Genomic DNA, 6,223 nt, shown 5'->3' on the forward strand with positions numbered 1-6,223 from the left:
CCAATACATATTGGTATACATACCATGCCTCTACATATCATTGCAAGATAATAATATGAAAAATGAGACCATGGGCATAAGAAAACTTTAATCTGAATTTACTAAACTGCTCCTGTATGACAGTGAAATCATCATGCCTACCAGCTGTAGAAAAACCTCAGAAGTCAATCACAATGATGTAGTTTGTGAGAATCTTGCAGTTCATGAAGGTACTCTTCAAGCACCTGCTCCGGCCCTTCATCATTCCATGTTACCTGCTCCCTTTTTCTCAAGCATGAAGGCAAGAAAGAAGAAACAGAATCAGAAACATTTGTGAAACATAATTATGCTATTTTCATTCTGCTGCTAACTGGCAATAACATAACAAATTTATGAATGTGATTATGTGAACGTAAGAGGAAAATCGTGGACTTGATCTAGAAGGTCTGTTCCAGGCCTAGATCCTAGTCTCTGTGCAGGACAGTATCGTAATGGTGGCTTTTGCCATGTACACAGATTCAAGAGACAACTGAGAATTAATCCATTAATTGCCTTTGATACACTGCTACAGTGTCCAGATGTCATTTGATCCTAACTCTTCCAGTAGCTTTAGCTACTTTCTAGTACCTTTAGCTTAGGTACAGTACTGAGTATATGGTAATCATTAGAGAATAAGAACAGTAGTAGTAACGTAGTGTATAAGTAATTAATTCACAGAGCTTAGGTCAGTAGAGCTTTGATAGACTAAACAGGAGTTACAGGATCCCAAAATATCAAATCAGTGAGACAGATGAGTCAGGGTTTTTCCCAGGGCAGAAGGCATGAAGAAACAATTTCAGTGCCAGGTAGCCAGTAAACATAATTTATGCCATATTTAGATTAAGATGCGTGATCAGTATTATATAAATTAAGACTTTTTGTATGATTAAGATAATTTTAAGAGTTCTGGTATTGTCATTGCAATCCTTTTCCCTTGAATCAATGTACATGCAAGTTCCTACATGTATAAACTCAAACTCGTCTTCAGACTTTAGTTTTATTTTGTATTTGCATATAATAATTTGCATGTATTTCATGTTACAGTATGAATTTACCATAGGACATGTATTTGCCATGTTATATCTTATGGCATTAACTGAACAATTAAGTTATTACACTTTTGTTGTTGTTGTTACTGGGAATGCCTATGCTCTCTGAACACATCCCCTGAACCCTCATGGTTCCACAGATAGTGTTTAGGGGGCAGCAATGGATACAGACCTTTCAATACCCAAGATAATTCATTTAGAACTGCTTTTGTGCATCTCTGCATGGCACAGTCTTGCACCATGTAAACATAGCCTCATTGCCAACGTATTAAAAAGGCAGAATACCAGAAGTTTACATCTGAAAATTACTTTGGCAGCCATCACAATTAAAAAATTATTTGAAAATTAAAATTTAAGGGCTTTTTTCAATATCTGTAGGTTATGAAACCAGCCCAGTAACAAAGAATTCTCTGAATTAATAGGCACACAGCCATCAAACATCAGTAAGAACGGTATTGACTTCTACATGTAGAGAGCTCTGCAGACATTATCCTTTTAGGAACAGTTATTACTTAAAGGCTAAGGTGGTCAATTTTGGTAGGAAGCAGTATTAAAAGTTTTAAACATGCATAATATGTTTTTATGAAAAATACCAACATTAGTAACTTGATTTCAAGTACTGAATACAGAAGTTTTATTTGCATGACTAACAGCAACACTTTTATAATAACTTCTCTATTAAAATATCTTCCCATGAAGCCTCAGACATGGCAAGCTTGCACATTACAGAGGACCAAAAATTCCAGTTATCATGCTCTGGAAAGCGTATGGGATCATAGCAATGGAGATTTTTTTTTTTAGCATGTTAGGATAGATACAAACCATTGTGGAAGTGCACATACAACATTTTGAAACATTAGGATGTAAATTTCTGAGACTAGAGTAATAGGATCATTTGACATAATGTTGTTTACATACCCATAAAAGAGCTGCAGCAGACAAGAATTTCTTTTCTGACTGTGGATCAAACTTGGAAGCTGAACTGCAGGAACACTCCGGCACACAGAATGGCCAGAGAACAAAGTTAAGAGTTGGTTATGTTGAAAAGAATGATACATCTAAATTGTGCTGATAGGAAAATAAGGCTGAGCATTTATATATCTGTTGGAACACTTCTCCATCAGGCCTGTCACATTTGTGGTGGTGGTATTCTTTATTCTCCATGGTAGTATTCAGGTGTCAAGTCAGACTGAAGCTGGATTTGAATGAGCTAGTTCATCCATATGGTGCAGTCTGCTGGGACAATTTTGCTATAGGCTGCATGTGGACTATTTTGCCTTCTTCCCTTACACTTACCATTGTGTAACATACATTCATTTATGTTACACATAATACTAGAAAAACTAAAGAATTCAAATCTCTTGTTTCCCAAGCAGTAATCTAACCATTCAAGTTAATCACCGGCTTCAAACTGAAAATAGTCAGAACTGTTTAAATATAGGATCAAGCTTGTATTATTGACTGGAAAAAAAACATTCTCACAAAATTCTGCTCCTGAGCTTGTTAGGGTCACTGCGATGTCGTCAGTGCCATCAGCAAGATTAATAGTATGAGCAAGACAAATCATTCAAATGCCTGAATGCTTTAGACAGTGTGGAGTATTTCAAACATCTGCACAGGGCTTGCAGCTACTGGACCTACAGGAGACCTGCATCTTCTGGAGCAATAGCTGGAATGCAGGTGGGATATCCTACTGATCTTTCCTCAGGCTTCTGGGTTTCACCTGATAAACACTGATAAAATATTTCCGGAAACAAGAAGAAAAAAGGAAATATGCATTTATCTACAATATTTTGCATTTACTTCACACCTTTCCAAGTGAAATTTATTTACAACCTCAAAAGCCAGTTAATTTTACTAGTTTCTATGTAGCATTAGTATAGCACAGGCAATTTTAAATTTGTCCCAGATAATTCTCTTATTTCTTGATGGATGTTCTGTAGGTATGCAGAACTGTACAAACATGCGAGATGGAAAGTAATTCTGTAGTAGGATCTGCTTTCTTTGGGGGGTTGGACCAGATGACCTCCAGAGTTTCCTTCCAACATAAATTAGTTGATTCAATAAAATGAAGATGCAGTTTTTAAAAATACCTTTCGTGAAAAAGCCATACAGCCCAGTACCTTTGATGATAAGTATTTGATTATAGACGATAGTAAAGGAAAGAACTGTGCAAGCACCATACTGTAATGGTGTATATTGTATCAATTTCTTCAAGAAAGTGGTGAGTGCAATCTTGCTATTTTATTTTTCATTGCTAAATTTTTTTCTTTTTACACTAAATACACGTGCTGTAAAAATGCAGGCCTTGTCAGGGAGATGCATTGAAACACACTCAACATTAAATCAGGGGTCAATAAGACTACAAAGGTGAGACGAATGTGCGAGTAGCTTAAATTATCTATATGAAAATGAAACCAGATGTTAGTTAAAATGTATGGGACAATGCATGAAACAAAAATCTTACTAGTATAATATGTAGAGAAATGGAGACCTTCAAAATTGTAATTTTTAGAAACTATACAGGACTTGAAAAACAGAAATAAAATATAAACCCTGAAAAATAAAGAACATAGTTCTAATACCGTAGGCAAAGAACAACTGAATTTTGAAGATCATAAACTTTGGTGATTAAAAAAATATCACGTATTAGACATTGGTTTTAGCATGTTGCATATTTCACAGCTATTGAACAACAGGTTAAGTTACAAAGAGCCATTGTGCTATCAATTTTTCAGTAAAGCCCTATCAAAATCATTGGTAAATCAGAAAACAAAATTAAAAATGGTAGAATGATTTAGCCCATCACCTAATTATTGTCCAAGTGTCATTTGCTAGACTGTGATAAAACTCTTCCCACCCTGTTTTCCCCAGAGAGGATGGAGAATGTGGGAGACTGGACTAGAGAGCATCCAAGCCCATATACAGGGGCTCAGCAATGTGGACAGAGACAGGTTACATTTCAAAACAGGTTGAATCTGAACTTTATTACCCAAAGCAAACCTATGTTTCTATAATGTGGTCTCTAAAGTGATACAGTGACAATCCCCTCTACCCATGGTGTGGGGCTGAAGCATGGACATACTCAAATGCACTAGGAGGCCTCTGAAGCATTTCAGGGAATATAAGGTGTTTACTCTGTGGGTCAGATGAACTCCTCTAGGCATCTGCGGTCCTGGTGGTTTACAAAATGAATAATCTCCTGTTCTGTCCTACCACCTTTATCAGTAAAAACAGATGATCTGTGCTTGCCCCTATATTCACGTTCTGTTATCACATACAATAAGATCACATTGTCTTGTTGCAACTGCGTATCCATGTATAAGCAAACTAAGTATTTTTAGCACAGAAGTATAATGAGAACTTTTTGGAAAAACGTGTACAGCAAGTAAGTCATTATTCTGAATATCCCAAAGGACAAGTGATTGTTTATTCATTTATGCACAGCAAACCAGGAATAGGATTAAATAGGTGATACGTTACGTATTTTGGAAAATGACAATACCCAGTCAGTGTTAAATACAGTGATAGTTCAGTCTGAATACAAAAAATACTCATTTTTCTGCCCAAGTTCCTTTAAACTTAGTGCGGATTTTAAGTGTTAGCTTGCAGATGCAGAAAGAGAAACAGAGTAACTTTATTGAATTTTAAACAGTCTCTATTTAGGCATCCAGACTAAGTCTGTAGCTACCCATTATTAATAGAGACAAGCACCTCAAAAAACCAAAACATATCAAAACAAACCTCAACCCATGTATGTCACACCTCTGTGTTGGAATGCAACAGAATATCTTCTAGAGGTTCCCTCTCTCTCTCCGTACTTTAGATTACTGAATTTGCTTGTCATATCAAGTTAACTGGACTACTTGGTAAGACAATTTTATTATTAGAGTTGACTTTTTCTTCAATAACCATCTCACCTTTCACAATTCTAAAGCAGTAGCTTTATCCTGTTGGCTGAAAACACAGAACTCAAATGTAAAATGAAAAAATACGGATCTGTGTACCAGTTTCTTCTCCTCTGGTATGTTTCCTCTTTTTGTGCTTTTTAATACCCTAGAGATATCTTTAGAAGTTAAAATAAGTGATTAAAGACATTTCTGTTGTGAGTTTTATACTGCTAAGATGTCTAGTCTTTCTTATTTGAGGCTTCTATTTGTTTAAAGCTACCTAGCTGAAATGGAAGCCACCCACAGAATTTTTCCATGAAAATTAGATATTTGCAATATAATACTTGAACTGTAGTTCCATTCCTCCATCATACACACTACATCTAGTTTCAGTGGTCTGAACAAGCAAAGGCATGTACATAATTAATTCCATGAGGGACAGCTTATTCATATATTTGCACACACAACGCTTGCTCTTTATATATCAGTTGCACATAATTTACAATGACTATTTCTGCTAACTTGAGTACTCTGTGTAAATTAAATTCTAAATAAAGCTCCAAGTTTTCAGACATATTTTTGTTGTAGCTTGATCAAACATTTTCTTTTGTCCTACACGCATAGAAGTGTGCGCACACACACTGGAAATGGCTTTTTCTATTTTTCAGCTTGTGCTATGCAGTAAAATGGTTATAAAAATAACAACATGGCAACAGTTGCTTGCACATGTGGATGTCATAAACATTTTGTGTTACTTTACAATAAAATGCACTGTCGCAGCAGCGGGCCCATTCCAGGAGTGCAGATGGAAGGCGTTTTCTCAGGCACCAAGGTGATCTGCAAGTTGCAAATGAGTAATGCATACAGTGTAAATTAGTCGTAAATTAAAGTCACAAGTGTTTTCCTGATAGGTGACATATACACATACTTGCAGAGAGGAGCTGTGCTTTAAAAAAAAAACCCAAAAAAAACCCAAACCCACAAAAAACCCAAACCCACACAGGAGTGTAGCTTAAAAAAAAAAAAAAAAGGCAGTACACTTTTTCAGGATTGTGAGTGAATACGACCCAGGAGACTTCCCAGAGGTAAAGCAGGTCTCTCCCATTCCCCTCAGCCGTCGTCGTCCCGGGGTCTCCCGGAGAGACACCCGGGTCCCTCCCGAGCCCCGGCTGCCCGCGCTCTCTGGGAAGGCACCCCTCGCTCGCCACCGACCTCCTTCCCCCGACACGACGCCCTGCCCGGATTAACGCCCAGTTGCGGGCTGCC

This window comes from Mycteria americana, chromosome 2 (assembly GCF_035582795.1).
Source record: "Mycteria americana isolate JAX WOST 10 ecotype Jacksonville Zoo and Gardens chromosome 2, USCA_MyAme_1.0, whole genome shotgun sequence".
NCBI lineage: Eukaryota > Metazoa > Chordata > Aves > Ciconiiformes > Ciconiidae > Mycteria > Mycteria americana.